We start from the raw sequence: 18507 nt of genomic DNA, 5'->3' as shown, positions 1-18507 counted from the left end.
AACCCCAGTTTTCAGCACAGGACCCGGCACCAAATACACTCCTGGTAAATGTCTGACGAAGGGATAAATGACATCTCCATATGCGCCTCCTCCAGGGGCTGGGCTAGGAAAGCAGACGAGCCAATAACAGCTCTGACATCATACGTCCCCATGAACCTGCACTTGGTTGACAGAGCCATTATTAGCCGGGGTTCAAAATAGATTTTTATCAGCTCTGGGCATCAGATGGGAGGGGGACCAGCGGATAAAATAGGGGGGAAATCCACACTTATCTCTTTCAAACAGGACCCTTAGCACAATGGGGAGTAATTGACCCACGGAACTTGAAAGTCCAAGGCTTTGGGCAGCTTTAAGGCGGTACTTAATGCAGGAGACCGAATGAGAATGGCCAGGGTCCCGATGGCTCCATCACTCAGCTCACTCCTGGACGCCGCTTAAATTCTTAACCAGGTCCTCTGTGTGTTGGGGCAAGACGGTGGTAGCCCAAGATTGAAGTTCACTCGCTCCCTTGTTTACATCAGTGGGAGAGTATGACCCGCCTCCCCAGTAGCTCTTGCTGCCTGATTGGCCTAACGCGGCTCCGGTGCCCAGCCCTGAACCAATCGTTGAGGCCAAGGACATATGAGAGGATGGGCATGAGCCTGGGTCTGTGATTTCTGCTGAGACTGGGGAGTACGGAACCACCACGCCACCTGAGGAGTGAATGGAAACCAGAATCCGTTGGCGTCGGCGGAGGAAGAGGATACTGTGTAGATCTCCAAGTCTCTAACACCCTCAGTCTGGTCCCTGAGCTCCACCCAGCCAGGAGGTGGGTAAGGGCAGTCCCATGTCTGTCAGCGGCTCTGGAATTAATCCCGCTGCTCCAAATCCATCCCCCAAGAGGGGACAACCCTCCTCACATACAGGAGCTCCCAGTATCTGAAGCTTTTCTGATCGACCGGTCTCCCTGTCCCCCCACAGATCTGTGGTGTCGAAATCCTGCACTGGATGCAAGCCAGGAGTCTCAGGTTCCGCCTCCCTGCGACCCCCACCCCCACCCCCACCCCACAGCGGCTTAACCTGATCTCCATGTCTGAACATCTGTCTGCTCGGAATGGACACATCACGCTGGTGCTGCCACCAGTGGACTTGGGGTCACCCTTCTGGATGTACCCCGCTGTCCAGCCCAGCTGCCTCCCAGACATTGGTTGTCGAGTGGCGGCCCCCGCCTTGGAAGTCAGTCCAAAGTAGGAGCATTTGTCCCAAATAAAGCCCCACTGATTCCTGTCACCTCCTTCTCCTGGCAGCCGAGCCTCCAGGCTACAAGGACCCGCAGGAACACAGGAGAGCTACCGACCCAGCGAGCCGTCCTCCGGCTTCTCTTGGCTTGCTTCATTCATCCGACCTCTGTGCTAAGGGCTGGGAGGACCACAGCCAACAAGACGGACATCGTCCCTGCTTCCCAAGAAGTTTGCAGGTTAGTGAGGGAAGTGGATATTTACCAAACAATCATGCAAAGGATTCATTCCAGCTGTGGCCAGGACGTGAAAAGACTGACACAGGCTGCCATGAGGACACGCAGCTTGGTCTAGAGAAGGCTGTCCTTGAGGAAATTATGTTTAAACCGGAACTGGAAGTTGAGTAAGACTGAGTCGAGGGAAGAGAAGAGGAAGCATTGTAAGGTAAAAGCAGCAGCATGTGCCAAGGCCCTGGGGCTGGAACGAAATGCCAGAGAGTTCAGCAGCCCTGTGAGTCAGGGAAAAGGACTAGGCTGGGGGGGACCGAGTTAAGTCAGCATATTGCAGAGACAGGAAGTTTTAAACTTTTCTACATTGTATTTCGTTAGCCATGGGAAAATCTCTGTAAAGCAGCCAAGTCTGATTTTTTTCATCCTTTCTTCCCTATTTCCATACAATTCCGACTTCAAACAGCCGTTCCCCACAGTGCCTCGGGGCACCTAACCTGGAGCACCCCTGAAACTCTGCCAATTACAGCAGAACGTTGATTAATTCCTCCAGCAACAGGGCTTCCCTGGGAAGGAGACCGGCTCCGAAGGGGCCTGGAGGAGACAGGTGTGGGGCTGCGGAGGCTCGCCCGGGCGCCGCCCGGGGACGGGGACCATAGACACAATCTCATCGCCCCTCTAGCAGCGAATGATGCAAGGCCTACACGCCCGTCCCCTTTAAGGGGGAGGAAAAGGACCTGTTAAAACACACATACACCTGCCACTCAAACCCCTCCAAGTCTACTGTCTCAGGGATGTGTCCCTCTCTCTGCTGACGCCGTTTGAACACTCCACCAGCCCCCACCCCGCCTGGCTGCCTGGGCAACCTCCATTATATACGACGGGGCATGAAATTGATTGTGGTTGAGAATCCACACTGGAATCAAATGAACTCTTCAATTATTGCTGCACGAATAAATCTGTTTCCAGAGCTCCCCGGGGAACAAGAATCTAACCCCAGGTTCAAGGTAATAGATATTTCTAGACAGCAGAGTACAGGTGACTTTATTGTAATGATTGTTAAGTTGAAAGATTCCCAGGGTCAAGTGATCCTCCCTCCCTGTCTCGGTCCCCCCTCCCTTAACCACGGCAAAGGCAGCAGGCTCAGCAAGCCTCCCATTGTGGGCCCCACAACTCTTCCCCCAGCGCTGGCTGGAGACGTGACAGAGACTTCCCCGCTGCGGGCTCCAGTCATTCCCCAGCCTTTGTCACCAGAAATATGCCGAGAGTGTTAATGGGGTTACAGAAAGATTAATCGAGCTCACGGGGCGTTTGGGCTTGGCTGGTATTTCTTCCACGGAACGCCATCAGCTCAGGAAAATTTAATGATGGCTTATTAACCCATTAAGACAACAAACAGACAACTTCCACCCATCCTGGGCTCAGGTGAGGAAGAGGCTTCGTGGGTGAGGAAGAGAGGCAGAGGTCAGGAGGCTGGAGGCTCGCTGGGCACCGGGCTCTGACCTAGACACACTCCAACCTCCAACATCAGAGACAAGAGACCAGGGGTCACATGTGGCCCACAGGGGTGCTCTGTCTGGTAGACCCAATGTTTTTTATAAAATAAGAATTGGTAAAAATCTGGCCTCCTGAAACCTAGCTACATCACACACCAACCATGTCCACATGGACCTCCCCCCTCAGTGGGCGGAGCCAAGGGGTAGGGCCCCCTTTAGATTGCGAAGGGCAAATACCCTCAAATAAGTCTCCGTCCCTGCCTGGCCCACTTTATTACTTTAACTGTCTGGGCCCTGACGCTTTCCGGGTCATCAGGTTGTCACCACAACCAAGATCTCCTCTTGGTATCGGGACCACGAGCTGTCCAAGCGCCGGACAGAGAAGACCGAAGTGAACAGGTCTCGGCATGCATAGACCTCGGGACAACTTCTGGCTTTGTGGGACCAGCGCAATGTCTTGAGCCCAGCAAAATAAAATAAAATAAAATAAAATAAAATAAAATAAAATAAAATAAAATAAAATAAAATAAAAGGTATCCTTACTTTTCGCTTCCATTGCAATATTTTATCATCTCCTCCCAATATCCACCACTCGTATCATCCTAACGGCCCCATGTCAGGCACTGGTTGTGAACTGCTGGGGCAGACGGGCCCCAGGAGGAGAAAGTAAAGAACTGTGTATGCGACACTCCGGGCACCTGCCAGCCGGCGGTGGGGCTCAGGGAACTAAACGTGTCATCTGGGGAGACAGAAGGAGCAGACCTGTTGTCATTGTGATCATCACCCCTCAACTCAGAGGTGCCATGCTCACCGCCTACATCCGGAAGCCTTGCCACCCTCTCGTGGGAAACTTGGTGTTTCACGGTATCCGGTATCCGGCACCCACGCAGGACACTGTCGTGTCCAGGAGTCTCCAGGCGATCTTCCTGTCTTACGACCGAAGCGCTCATTGGCATCCGTGCCTGTGTTTATCAATAGACTCAGCTAATAACCACCGGGCACAAGGCCACACGGTCCTGCGGCTGCCCACATGTCGTGGCAGTCATCAGCTTCAGGGGCCAGAACCCGATGACATGGGGTCAATTCACGTTTCCGAAACAAACCCGCCAGGAAGCCACGTGTAGGATTTATGTGCGATACTTAAATAATTCACGTGGAGTGGACAAAGCTGTCGTTGTTGCCCGTTACTTATCTATCCACCTTGTTTCCAGCCCAGGTGATCAGTCTGCTCCTCTCTGGTCACGTGCTTCCACGGGAGCCCAGCCACCGTGGTCTCCCTCCTGCTGGACCAAGGACTCGCACACAAGGGACTCACACACAAGGCAACAGCCATCACGTGTGAGCGAGGCAGGTGTCTCGGAAGGAATCCTGTCCAGAAGGGGCACTTCCCGATACATGGTGGCATCCTGAGCCAATCAGATCCTCTGTTCCGAGCGGGTTGATGCAGAAGGAGCACAGAGGAGACGTCACCAGACCTCGGACTCCCGCCTCGAGGGGCACTGACCCCCTTGGCCCGTTCTAGGTGAAGCCTGTCACGCAGCTCACCATGACGACAGCTGGAACCCAGGAGAACCCTGCAGCTCACGGTGACACTCCTCATCTATTTCTCCCTTAATCGGCCATTGCGTTCCAGGTGTGCCCCCCGGAGAACCGAGGCTCCCCTGCCTCTTGGCGCCCTGAGCTGTGCCAGGTGTGCCCCCCGGAGAACCGAGGCTCCCCGCCTCTTGGTGCCCTGAGCTGTGCCAGGTGTGCCCCCCGGAGAACCGAGGCTCCCCTGCCTCTTGGTGCCCTGAGCTGTGCCAGGTGTGCCCCCCGGAGAACCGAGGCTCCCCTGCCTCTTGGCGCCCTGAGCTGTGCCAGGTGTGCCCCCCGGAGAACCGAGGCTCCCCTGCCTCTTGGTGTGCTGAGCTGTGCCAGGTGTGCCCCCCGGAGAACCGAGGCTCCCCTGCCTCTTGGCGCCCTGAGCTGTGCCCCCCGGAGAACCGAGGCTCCCCTGCCTCTTGGTGCCCTGAGCTGTGCCAGGTGTGCCCCCCGGAGAACCGAGGCTCCCCTGTTCTTGGCGCCCTGAGCCCTGTTTGCTTGCCCAGCAGTGAGATTGCTCTTTGTTCAGAGTCCCCCTTTGTAAACATCCCTGAGAGTCGCCACGAGTTCCGACACCTGGGCACACACCGTCCTGTTCCTCCCCTCAGCAGGCTAAGGAAGCGGGAATCAGATGTGCCCTGGAACCCAGCATCTGCAACTTCTGACCCCATGAAAGCCTCCGGAGCCTCCAGAGGCTGATGTTTCCTTGTAATGCCGGTGGCCGAGGCCAGGCAGGTCCACACTGGGTTCTGGCAGACGGTAGAGGAACTGCGGAGCCGGAAAGCATTGGGTCATTCCATTTAATAGAGTCTCACAACGGCGGACAAGCACACAGGCAGGGAAACCGCCTCTCAGGCAAACAAACAACAAGAAGGGCCCCTCCCAGTGGCGGGCAGGCAATCCGCCATCTGCAATCCGCTGAGCGTGAGCACCTGTAGCCTTACATAGACCACATACATGTGGCGCTGCCACGCGCTCACATACTAACCAGACAAAGTGCTTGCAGCGGTAAACCGGCGAGCAAGCCTAACACAGCTGCCCCACGGTCCTGACGTGTCAGCAGCCCCTGCTCCTGTCTTCGGGATGCAGAAAGGACACTGTTGTGGAACTGGGTTCTATGTCCTTGTTCCAAGCTGATGTTTCTCTTCTTCAATCTGTTTGCCACATTTCAACAAAGACCAACCTTCTACCCCCATGACAGCCTCGTCAGTGTGCTTCCCGTGCTCCTGACTAGCTGCATGACCACGGGCACGTCACCTAACTAGTCTGTGCTCCTCACCTCCTGTGTCAAATGGGGGTAAAATGCTAGCGGCAGGAGGAGGTGGCTAGGTGAGAGCAATGCCCAGCCCACCCGGGACACTGAGATGTGGTTTTGTCAGCTTGCCTTTAGAAGCTTCCCGTCGAGTGAAGACGAAGTGAGGAGACAGGACACATATGGAGGCGCTCCCAACCAGCCCTGGGGGGAGGAGGTGGTGGCAGATCTAGGAGGGAACCCCGACAGCAATGACCCCCCAAACCAGGTCTGTAAAAGTGCACAGGAATCAGTCCGGGAGCTGGAGCTAGGAAGCGAGTTCCTGGCAGGGGGAACAGCCTGTGCGAGCGCCCAGAGGCAGGAAGGGGCGTGGTCCGTTTTATGCGTCGACTCCGTTGGCCACAGGGTGCCCAGATTACACATCGTGCCTAGGTGTGTCCAGGACGTTGTTTCTGGATGAGAGCAGCCTGTGGATCAGGCGACCCCGGACACGAGATGGCCCTCTCCGTGCACACGGGCATCGTCCGATCCTCTGAGGGTTGGGAAGAACAAGAGGAGGAGGGATACAAGGTAGTCACACCTTTCTCCTGCCTCACTGCTGCGCTGGGGCCTCTCACCGCGTCCTCTCCGGCCCGTGGACGGGATGACAGCAGCGGCTGCCCCGGTTCTGAGGTCTTCAGACCTGGACTGGCCACGCCCCCGGCGTTCCGAGGTCTTCAGACCTGGACTGGCCACGCCCCCGGCGTTCTGAGGTCTTCAGACCTGGACTGGTCACGCCCCCGGCGTTCCGAGGTCTTCAGACCTGGACTGGTCACGCCCCCGGCGTTCCGAGGTCTTCAGACCTGGACTGGCCACGCCCCCGGCGTTCTGAGGTCTTCAGACCTGGACTGGCCACGCCCCCGGCGTTCTGAGGTCTTCAGACCTGGACTGGCCACGCCCCCGGCGTTCCGAGGTCTTCAGACCTGGACTGGCCACGCCCCCGGCGTTCTGAGGTCTTCAGACCTGGACTGGCCACGCCCCCGGCGTTCTGAGGTCTTCAGACCTGGACTGGCCACGCCCCCGGCGTTCTGAGGTCTTCAGACCTGGACTGGCCACGCCCCCGGCGTTCCCCGGGGTCTCCAGCGCGCAGACGGCGGCGGATCCTGGGACTTCTCGAACTCCGTCGTCACGGGAACCAACGTCTCGTAATAAACAGACATAGACAGACGCGGATAAAGGGATCGCTGTAGCTCTCCTACTGGTTCTGTTTCTTTGGAGAACCCAACTAGAATCACAAGTGCAGCCTCGCGGGTGCAGGGCACGCTGACGGGAGTGTTCTGTGTCGCTCCTGGAGGTGGGGGACGGGGGGGGGGGCAGATGTGCTGACCTCTGGGCACCGGGCCACACAGCCTCGCTCTCACCCCGAGGGCGGGGGCGGCTGGTGGAGGGACAGGAGCCGGGCAGTGACCCGGCCAGGCACGTCTTAGAAAGACCACTCTGTCTGCAGTGCACAGAGGCCGGAAGGAGGGGGTGTGGCAGCAGGGAGGCACTGTGCTGAACGGCTCCTGGGGGCAGGTGACAAGGGCCGAGTGATGCTCAGGGGGTCGCCGACGATCTGTCAGGTCTGAGCAGTGTTGCTAAGGGAGCTGGTGGCTCTGGCTCTTGAGGAAATATTCCCCTGCAATTTCCACTCCGGTGATCAGAACACCCGGGGGCAGGGCCGGCGTGCACGGGAAGCAGAGGTTCAGAACTCCTGCACGGGACGGCATGGAGACGGACGCCTGCTTTACAGGTGGGGAAACTGAGGCACGGGCTTGTAAACTGAGGCGACACAGCTGATGAGTCGAGGGACCAGGAGAAACGCCTGGTTCTCGGTGACTGACCAAGAGCCAGCACTGGGTGACACATTTCCACCACCTTTCAGCCCGGGGACGTCTCACCAACATGCGGTGAGGCGTCAATGGTAGTTCCACGTCACAGACGGAAAGCCTGGGCGTGGCCGTGGGAAAACAAACAGCAACGTTCCGGAGTACGGCCGGCGTCCACCACCACCCCGCCCATCCACGGTGCTCGCTGTGTCCACGGAGCACCCCGTCCCTGACACCCTCCGGAAAGGACACCAGGGACAAAGCAGACAAGTCACTCACCGAGGCCACGCAGCAAGTACCAAAGATCGGATCCGAATCCAGGCCATCGGGCCCCAGGCCCACCCTCCTCAGGACCCCACCAGGCCGGCTCTCACACTGTGGTGGGCACAGCGGGCCCCGAGCGCTGAGCCACGTCCCTGCTCACGCCTTCCGCTGCGCCCGCCTGGGAATCCCCGTGATCAGCCTCACTGGCAAGTGTTTGGGCAGCCGGCCCCCAGCGGTTGGCCCGGGGCACTAGGCACTTCCCCGGGAGAACTTGAAGAGCCTTCAGAATTCAGAACAGGGAGCTGGAAATGCCAGCTCAGTCCGTGAGGACCTGCCTCGCTTACAGATGAAGACAAAATGCAAGGAGCCAATGTGGCTTCTATTTCAGAAAAGGAACCTGACACGCGGACAGTGAGAGGAGTTGCTCTGGACCACAACCCCCCAGGCCCCTGCACCCTCCTCAAGAGCCTTGTTATTAGCTCTGGATTCGTGGGGAACCCCTTTCATTCATCTCCGACCCGCCTCCAAGCCCCGGTTAGCTCGTCCCAGAGGCATCGGTGGCAAGGCAGTCACTCATGCCGCGAACCAACATGGCTGGTCCTCTCCTTCCTCGGGCTGAGCACAGGGAACTTCCCCAATGTCTGCGACTTAAATGGGGCCGTGTGACTTCCTTTGTCCACTGGAATGGGAGCAGAAGTGACTTGCGACTTCCCGGCAGAAGTCTGTAAGATCCAGTGTGAAATCTGTCACATTTCCGTCCCCTTCCCTGGTGGCTGGCCACAGCCCGGGTGGAGAAAGCTCTGCCATCAGGCTGGATGCCGGAGTGACAAGGACATGAGGCCAGCCACAGCATGGCCCTGAGACACACAGTGTGAGCAAGATATCAACCTTATCTTTGCGAGCCTCTGAGGGTTCGTGGTGGCCAGTGACGGCAGGTCAGCCCCACCTGTCCTGATGGGTTGGGGGTGCCCTGATGAGTAGGAGGTGCCCTGATGGATAAGGGGGGTGCCCTGATAGGTAGGGGGTGCCCTGACAGGTATGGGGTGTCCTGACGAGTAGGGGGTGTCCTGACGGGTTAAGGGTGCCCTGACAGGTACCGGGTGTTCTGACAGGTATGAGGTGTCTTAACAGGTAAGGGGGTTCCCTGATGGATAAGGGGTGCCCTGACGGGTAGGGGGTGCCCTGGTGGGTAAGGGGTGTCCTGATGGGTACGGGGTTTCCTGATGGGTAGGGGGTGCCCTGACGGGTACGGGGTGTCCTGACAGATACAGGTATGGGGTGTCCTGACAGGTAGGGGGTATCCTGACGGGTAAGGGGTGTCCTGATGGGTACGGGGTTTCCTGATGGGTAGGGGGTGCCCTGACAGGTACGGGGTGTCCTGACGGGTAGGGGGTGCCCTGACAGGTACGGGGTGTGATCAGAGAAACTCAGGAAGCTCCTGCCCCCCAGGCACTCAGTCCAGGGGTTGGAAGACTCACTTCACAAGCACTGCTGCACCACAGTGCTCGTCTTGTGACACACGCACCGGGGGAGCTGGCGGGGGGACACAGATGTGTGACTGGCACTTCTCTAGAGAGAACAGCTCGCTAGCACTTCCTGAAAGCCCCGTCATGAGGACACACGGCCGTTTGGAAAATTCATGTTCCCTGGCCCGGCGATAGCATCCCATCTATCCCTGAGTCAGGAACCGCCCTGTGGGCAGCTGTGTGAACTCCGAGAGAAATGGGTTATCGATCGGCGATCTCTTAGACACACACGCACACACTCGCAAAGCCTCCTTCAGGACTGCGGCTTCCAAGCTCTTTGTCACCAACGCCTTCTTATTCCTTTTCTCTTTTGGACTCATGTTTGGAAGGACATCTCCCCCCCAAAAAAAACAATTGGTACAGAAGAAGCAACAGCTCCTTCCTTCCGGCTGAGTAATCACTCCTTTCTTTCAGTGTCATCACGGATTTCCTATCCGGCTGCCCCGCTGTCCGCTGTCTCCACGGGCGCCCCGTCACCTCCCGTACCCCCCTGCACCCCTTCGAGAAGACCGGAGTCTGCGTCTCTTCCCGCCTCCGTTCCCTTGTCGGAGGACATGTTCCCCGAAAGCAGAGCTCCAGTCTCAGAGGCAACGGCAGCCTTGGATGCTGAAGGCACTCCGGCCGCTGGGGGCTTCGGGGCATCGGGGAGGGGGACGAGATGTCCCCCTGCTCGGAAAGAAGGAAGCCATAATTTGTGAGGTGCCTGGTTTGTCTCTAGGTCCTGTTACATGCCTCACATCTGCCCCTTCCCACCGCCCCACAGACTAGATACTGATATTTCCACTTTGCAGATTAGGAAACTGAGGCTCTGAAAGGCTAAGCAATTTGCCAAAGGGCATTGGGCTGGGATGAATGAGGGTAGATATCGAAACCTACTTTTTCAACAGGTACTTCTGGAAGTCCTTGCGTGTGCCAGGCATTGCGTATGCAGGATTAACACAAACAGAGAAGGTGCCTCCCTGGGCCCCAGAACTTCTCCTTCTGTCTAGCTCCAAAGTTGAAAGGCGTTCCCGTCGAGCCAGTCTGAGGACACAGAGGAACGCCCGTCGTCGGACCTCTGCTGCCCCAGGTGGAGAGAGGGTCGTATTCTCACCCCTGCAGTCGTCTCAGAAGTAAATGCACGATCTCCTATGCGTCAGGTCAGAAAACACAGCCCTCCAAGCAAATGCTCTTGGAAGGCTAAGGATGAATTCTTGGCAAAATATAAAGGGAAATGGCGCCTAGTCGGCTAGATTTCCCACAGGGTGGGGCTCAGGAGCAATGAAGAGGAAACCCCGCTGACAGCAGGCCAGCCCTCGGAGTGGCCCATGACGAAACACCCAGACCACCATACAGCCTCTCTCTAGCGCTGACCCCCCTGGCTGTTTCCGCCTACACCCTTCCCTGACTCCTATCCATCCTGCCGACCTAAATAACGTTCCGATGGGTCAGGACAAACACCTAAGGCAGCCAGCAGCACTGGCCATTGTGTAACCTGCCGGACGACACCCAGGCTGTCAGGGCCATGGCCCAGAGCTTCCTCCCTGCCGATCTGCTTTTCCTTGAGTGAGCATTAAACTAGAAAGGCATTCTTGACTCCTCTGAAGTCATGAGCAACATAACTGCAGATTTCACTGACCCGTGGTGGCGCAATGGATAAAGCATCAACCAAGAACGCCGAGGTTGCTGGTTCAAAACACCAAGGTCACTGACTCTAAGGAGACTGTCCACACAATCCCAAAGTTTGCCAGTTTGAGCCCAAAGGTCGCTGGCATGAGAAGCCCAAGCTCCCTGGCTTGAGCAAGGGGACATTGGCTCGGCCCCGGTCAAGGCACAGACGAGAAGCAATCAATGCACAACCAAAGTGAAAGCAACTATAAGTTGATGCTTCTCATTTTCTCTCTCCATTCCTCTCTCTCTCTCTCTCTCTCTCTCTCTCTCTCTCTCTCTCTCTCTCTCTCTCTCTCCCTAACTCTCTTTCAAAAAGGAAAGAACTGCAGATTTCTCTGCAGAGAAACAACAACAAAAAAATACATGAGATTAGGAAAAAAAGAGCGGCTGAGTGTGATCTTCAGGCCTGAGAAGGTTCCAGTCCGACAGAGAGCAGGGCTGGGAACACGGACTGGCCAGAGGGTACTGTGCCCCGATCATCCTGTCACCCTCCGTGGTACATGCTTTGTGCTGTTCCTGACCCTCTTACGGTGAGAAACTCAAACACTGTGTCAGCCCGCCACTGTTAAAGCTTTTTAAACGATAACTAGACCGAGAAACACATCTGCCTCAATGCCCGATACACACCAACCTCGTGTGTGCAGACGCACACCACCACGCAGGCATGACTAGAACACGAGTCCAGCAGAGCTACTCTCCACGACTTGCAAGGCCCCCCGCTGGTGCCTGGTCTCTGACCATGACGCATGAACCCGACATTATGGCCCAGGTGGAGCACGGCCCTCACTCAGGCTGGAAAAACATTTCCTTCTGGGTAGGAATGTTACCTGACTCACTGTGGGGAGCTGAGTGACTTAGCTAAGCCCCATTCTCCTCATATGTAGACTGTAAAAGAGACTGTTTATGTGCCATCTAACGCTGTGAGAATTAAAGGAGAGAAGGCCTATGAAACCCCTAACACACACCATGCCTGACATGATGGGTGAGCCATAAATCTAAGCTCTCACAATAATTACTTTATTCCCCAACTGTAATCTCGCTGATCTAGAGCAGCCGGAGACCGTGCATTCTCATAAGGTTTGTGTATGTTCCTACAAACTCGGTGACATCATCAATGTTGGCTGACATTGACCTTGCACTCATTCAAAAACTATGACATTCTTTTTTTTCTAATTGTTTTTTATGTATTCACTTTAGAGAGGGGGGAGAGAGAGAGAGAGAGAGAGAGAGAGAGAGAGAAGTGAGGGAGGAGCAGGAAGCATCAACTCCCATATGTGCCATGACTGGGCAAGCCCAGGGTTTTGAACCGGCGACCTCAGCGTTCCAGGCCGATGCTTTATCCACTGCGCCACCACGGGTCAGGCAAAAAACTATTAAATTCTTTTAAAGCGTGAACTGGTTGTTCACCAACCCTCACATCCAGTGAGTCAACAGTGTTCTAACCTAAATGCTTGCCCTTCCATTTGTACTAGTCTGATGTCATCACAACGGCTTTGGGGCCTCGTTTCATCACAAAACACAAGCTGGCCCACCAGCCGGCAGCAGCCGGCAGTGCACAACATGGGAATTATTCCAGGGAACTTGGGCCCTTCTTCTCACCCGGAAAACTCAACAATTATGACTCCTCCCTTTCAGACAACAACTAACTTGTAATTTGTCAAGCACTTACAACGATGATTTTTATCAAGGCCAGAGAAGACGTCATTTTTACAGACGAGAAAACTTTCGCTTAGCCTGGCCGTAATAACGCTTGCAAAAAGAACCGTGCTAATCAGAGGCAGAGCTGGGTGAACGTGTGTGTCTCCTAAAAATTCAACTGTTGTCTTTACAACCCTGCGTCTGCATGGGGCCTCTGAGGCCAAGTCTAGGAGAGGCAAAGGGGGGCGTGAGTGACTTACAAATGCCCGGGGATCTTTGACTCGATTGCAAAACCAGATTGGAGCGGTTCTTGGGTTGTCCCAGAGCGCCTCACTCTGGCCAGAGTAAGTACCGCACAGCTGCCTTCATAGGTCAGTCACCTCCCTCTGCCTCCCCAAAGCCCAGCTCTCCATTTTTGTCCCGTGTAGCTGGTCCCTGACTCTCCAGTCAGCACAGCTTAAAGAAATCCACATTGGACCCTTGAAGAAGAGAAAGGAAGCAAACAGCTGAGATTCAAATACCCGAGCTAGACTGCGGAAAGGCGGTAACACCGTAATTGTTTAGAATGCGACATGAGCTTTGGAGCAAATACTAGATTTGACTCTTGGCTCTTGTGTCTGCTCAGCTATGTGCCACGGAGCTAGTCACGAAGAGTAAATAGTAGCACTAAGTCAGAGAGTGTGATCACTCATCGTTGAGAGAATCAGACAATACAAAATGTATCAGACCCTTGTCTCCGTTCCCCAGAGATGACCCGGAGGCGGGCAGCTCTCTCCGGAGAAGGGGAGTGCGGGTAGCAGAGTAAGATGAGAGGAAAGAGAAGTAAGGATGTGTTCTCAGCCTAAGACTGCCTTCAGCCTGACCCCAGGGGAGCTCTGGAGCGAAAATCAGACCACAGGGCTGGCCCCAACTAGCCAGGGACCAGGGCCCGTCCGTTGTGGCTACTGCTGCCCGTGTGACAGGGCAGTTGTAACAGCTCCTATCCAGCCAGGTGAGGTAGGTCTCATTAGGTCAGGTGAGGTGTCTCCTATTTCAGCCAGATGAGGTGTCTCCCGTCCAGCCGGGTGAGGGGACCCCCGTCCAGCTGGGTGAGGGGACCCCCGTCCAGCCAGGTGAGGGGACCCCCGTCCAGCCAGGTGAGGAGACTCCCGTCCAGCCAGGTGAGGGGGCTGCCGTCCAGCCAGGTGAGGTGACCCCCGTCCAGCCAGGTGAGGAGACTCCCATCCAGCCAGGTGAGGTGACCCCCGTCCAGCCAGGTGAGGGGACTCCCGTCCAGCCAGGTGAGGGGACTCCCGTCCAGCCAGGTGAGGTGACCCCCATCCAGCCAGGTGAGGGGACTCCCATCCAGCCAGGTGAGGGGACTCCCGTCCAGCCAGGTGAGGTGACCCCCATCCAGCCAGGTGAGGGGACCCCCGTCCAGCCAGGTGAGGGGACCCCCGTCCAGCCAGGTGAGGGGACCCCCGTCCAGCCAGGTGAGGGGACTCCCATCCAGCCAGGTGAGGTGACCCCCGTCCAGCCAGGTGAGGTGACCCCCGTCCAGCCAGGTGAGGTGACCCCCGTCCAGCCAGGTGAGGTGACCCCCGTCCAGCCAGGTGAGGGGACTCCCATCCAGCTGGGTAAGGTGACCCCCGTCCAGCCAGGTGAGGGGACTCCTGTCCAGCCAGGTGAGGTGACCCCTGTCCAGCCAGGTGAGGGGACCCCCATCCAGCCAGGTGAGGGGACTCCTGTCCAGCTGGGTGAGGTGGCCACCGTCCAGCCGGGTGAGGGGACTCCTGTCCAGCTGGGTGAGGTGACCCCCGTCCAGCCAGGTGAGGGGACTCCCATCCAGCCAGGTGAGGTGACCCCCATCCAGCCAGGTGAGGGGACTCCTGTCCAGCCAGGTGAGGTGACCCCTGTCCAGCCAGGTGAGGGGACCCCCATCCAGCCAGGTGAGGGGACTCCCGTCCAGCTGGGTGAGGTGGCCACCGTCCAGCCAGGTGAGGTAGCTATTCATCTAAGGAGGCAGTTATGAGCTGCTGGCAGCCAACGCCCACAGGAGCTGGAAGGTGAGTTCACAGACAGCAAAGGGGTTCTTGGGGGGCGCCCATCACACCCACTACAAAACAGAGCCCAGCAAGTGTTCCTGTCCATCTGATGGTAGTCATCATTATCATTTTAATCATCCTCACAACTTTTACGCTGAGTCAGTAAAAGTTTTCACATCCTGTAGCAAAAAGCATTCCGCACCTTAAGCATCTGCTTTTGGGCCCAAGACCTGAATCAGTGAGGACCCGGCCTGGAGTGATAACACGATGACAGAGGAAAATCTCCCGCTCTGATGTGGTATCCCAGGGCCCGAAAATCTCCCGCTCTGATGTGGTATCCCAGGGCCCCGGACTGCCTGACACCAGCCGCCAAGGCCTAACGGCCTGTTTTGACATGCGCGGCCGCTCAGACAGCCCCTCCCAGTGGAGACCTGGGCCGTGGAGGAGGAAGGCAAGGTTTAGGATGTCAAAACGACAGGACAGATCAACTTGAAAAGCTTAACACACGTAAAGCCGGGGACGCAGAGGGATAACGCTGACGTGACGGTGTTTTCCAAGAGCATTTCCTCTGCCCTTCTGGGGCCACGAGGAACTGGGGTGTTTTTTCCCAGAGGGCCTAGGGAAGCAGCCCGGGCCATCCTCTGTGTCTAGCCTGCCAGGGTCCCAGGCCCCAGCGGGGCCAACAGCTGCGAAGGCGAGGGCTGGCCACCGGCAGGCGCGGAGAGGAGAGCTACTCTCCACCACCTGCGTCGTCATCTACATGTCTGTGTGCTGCTGACTCCTGCACTCGAGCCCCGGTTAGAACCCCCCCCCCCAACTCCAACCTCGGACATCCAAGAGTCTACTTAACCTCTGCCCTCCGATGTCTCCGAGGCATCTCAAAGCCAGCGGGACGGAGCAGCGCTCCCTACGCCCCCGCCCCCTTCCGCTCCTCCCACGACTCTCCCTATCTCTGTAGATGACAGCTCAACTTCCCCAACTGCTCAGGCCAAAGGCAGCACGCTCACCTCTCTTACTGTCTTGCCGGGCACACATCCGATCTGCCAGCAAATTCCTCTTGCTCTGCCTGCGAAATACACCCAGAACCTGGCCACATCCTGCTGTCCCCACAGTCCTAGCCATCACCATTCCTCACCTGGGTTCTTGCAACAGCCTCCCTCAGGCCCCCTCTAGAGTCTGTGCTCAACACAATGACCACAGGGATGCTTTTCAAGGTAAGTCAGGTTGCCCTGGCCGGTTGGCTCAGCGGTAGAGCATTGGCCCAGCGTGTGGATGTCCCAGGTTCGATTCCTGGTCAGAGCACACAGAAGTACCCATCTGCTTCTCTACCCCTCCCCCCTCTTTCTTTCTCTCTCTCTCTCTCTCTCTCTCTCTCTCTCTCTTTCTCTCTCTGTCTCTGTCTCTCTCTCTCTCTCTCTTCCCTTCCTGCAGCCATGGCTCAATTGGAGCAAGTTGGCCCTAGGCACTGAGGATGGCTCCATGGCCTCTGCCTCAGGTGCTAGGAAGAGCTCAGTTGCTGAGCAACGGAGCAATGGCCTATTTGGTCAGAGAATCGCCCCCTAGTGGGCTTGCTGGGTGGATCCCAGTCAGGGCACATGCAGGAGTCTGTCTTTGCCTCCCCTCCTCTCACTGAAAATAAATAAATAAAAAGATAAGTCAGTTCATGTCACTTCTCTGCCCAGAGTCCTTATGATGGCTTCTCATCTCCCTTAGACAGAGTAATGCTGACCAACCAGCGTCCCCAGACCCTGGAGGCTCCTGTCCCATCACCAGCTCTCCGAGCTCATCGTTTGTTACTCTCGGCCTTGCTCCCTCCACTCTAAACACCCTCAACTCCGGCTCTTCTCAGACCGGGCCAGGCGTGCTCTGGCCTCACAGCTTTTGTCCCTTGCTGTCCCCTCTGCCAGGAACACTCTTCCCCTGAGACCAGTGCGGCTGGCCAACTCGGATCTTCCCCAAACGCCCTCTTTCTCAGGAGGCATTCCCTGCTCACCCTGATTACAGCGCGCACCCCCCCCCCTCCTTCCAGTCCCCTTTTCCGCCTGGCTTCTTCCTGAAGACTTCACATCCCTTCAAACACTTTCTCCTTCACCTGGGCTCCTTGTCGTCCGCCTCCCCCACTAGGCTGCAGGCTCCATCGAGGCCCGGACATCTGACTCGTTCTGTTAACTGCTGCATCCCAGTGTCTGGGAAACGGTCAACACTCGGTAAATATTTTCTAAACAAATGCACGAATAAACTCACTTAAGCATTTCTTGGTAAATTGATTCCCCTTTTTAACATAAGTATATTCATTTCTAAAGGAAATGTATATCTGGACTGTAAATGAGCCAGCCTCAACAGTCATACAGAGAAGTTATCCAGGGGGGGAAAAAAAAGATACAATAAAAAGAAAGTGCGGATATTAAATGGAGCTGGAGGTTGTAAATGGCCCGAGTCTCTGAGCTTGCGGCATATTTTCTGTTTCCTAAAAGTGGAGCTCAGCTAGTGTTTAAAGACACACGAGCACCAATCTGGGACTGTTTCTTTAACTAATCAAAAGAGTCAGTGAAGAATTGAAAGATAAATCGCTCTCCAACTCTCTGATTCGATGTTAACTGCTCCTGGGTCCCTGTGTCATCTCCTCTAACACCCATAAATACTGAGCAGCCCAAACTTCTGGAAGCGATGAAATAGATATTAATGACCTTCCATTTCTGAGTATCAATTCCTCCCACGACTTCCCCCATATCTGGACAGGGCAACTCAATTTTCTCAATTGCTCAGGTCAAAAACAACATCATCTCCCTGGTCCTCTTACCCAGCACATATCTAATCCATCAACGAGATCTGTGTGCTGTCCCTCCAAAGGATAGCCAGAAGCTGACCACATATCACTGCGCTCAGACTCTCCCCTGTCCGAGCTGACCGGTGGGAGGGTACTGAGCGTGGCTGCATGCGGCTGCTTCCCTGAGGACTGTCACAGTGTGAAGCACGCGTGCCACCGACGTGCACACGGCCGAGGGGAGATCTGTGCGAGGGGGCCTGTCTGGCACATACTCCCCTTACACACAGTCACACACAATTCTCACGAGAACAGTGTGTTTCCTCGCACACTCATATCAGGGGTTTAGACGTGACTTGCCTCATCCAACAAGATGGAGGTGGAAGGGATTTTCTAAATTCAGAGTCAAGCCCTGAAGAAATGTGGCCCAGGTGTGCTCACCCGCCAAGGGCACCCGCCTCTTTCTGGAGAAGAACGGGCCCCAGCTCGCCACTGCCCTTCCAGCCCGGACCGTGGGCAGGGCCGCCCACTGACCGACAGAAGGCACGGGCAAGAAATAAGTGCTATTTTCCCGCGCGGCTGAGTTTCGGGGCTGATGCCACACGGCCTGGTCGTGGTGAGAGCTGATGGAGCTGGAGACGGACAGGAGGAAGAAGTGACTTTGCCCGGAGGTCCATTAGGAACGAACGTCTCCTGGCCAGGGCTGGCTTGCAGGGGGGTCTCCTGCCACACGCACCATGCTCCAAGCCATCTCACGGGTGCAAGCCAGAGGGGGTCGGAGAAGAAAGCACTCCAGGCAAGGCCACGCCGGTGGGGTGAAAACGCCTCTGAGGCTGCTTGTGGCCGACCTCACAGCCCACAGAGAACAGAAAGAAGGAGGAAGAGGAGGAGAAGGCTGCGGAGGCTCTGGCCCGAGTGTCTGGTGGTTGGCGGCTTGCCCGTTTGTGTGTTCTTAGGGAAACCCTCTCTTCCTCCTCTGCCTGCCCTCTTCCCGGTGAAGCCGCTGTGGGCCCCCTGCCCG

This window comes from Saccopteryx leptura, chromosome 4 (assembly GCF_036850995.1).
Source record: "Saccopteryx leptura isolate mSacLep1 chromosome 4, mSacLep1_pri_phased_curated, whole genome shotgun sequence".
Classification (NCBI taxonomy): Eukaryota; Metazoa; Chordata; class Mammalia; order Chiroptera; family Emballonuridae; genus Saccopteryx; species Saccopteryx leptura.
The sequence above is the reverse complement of the archived record's forward strand: the minus strand, read 5'-3'. Positions refer to the sequence as shown.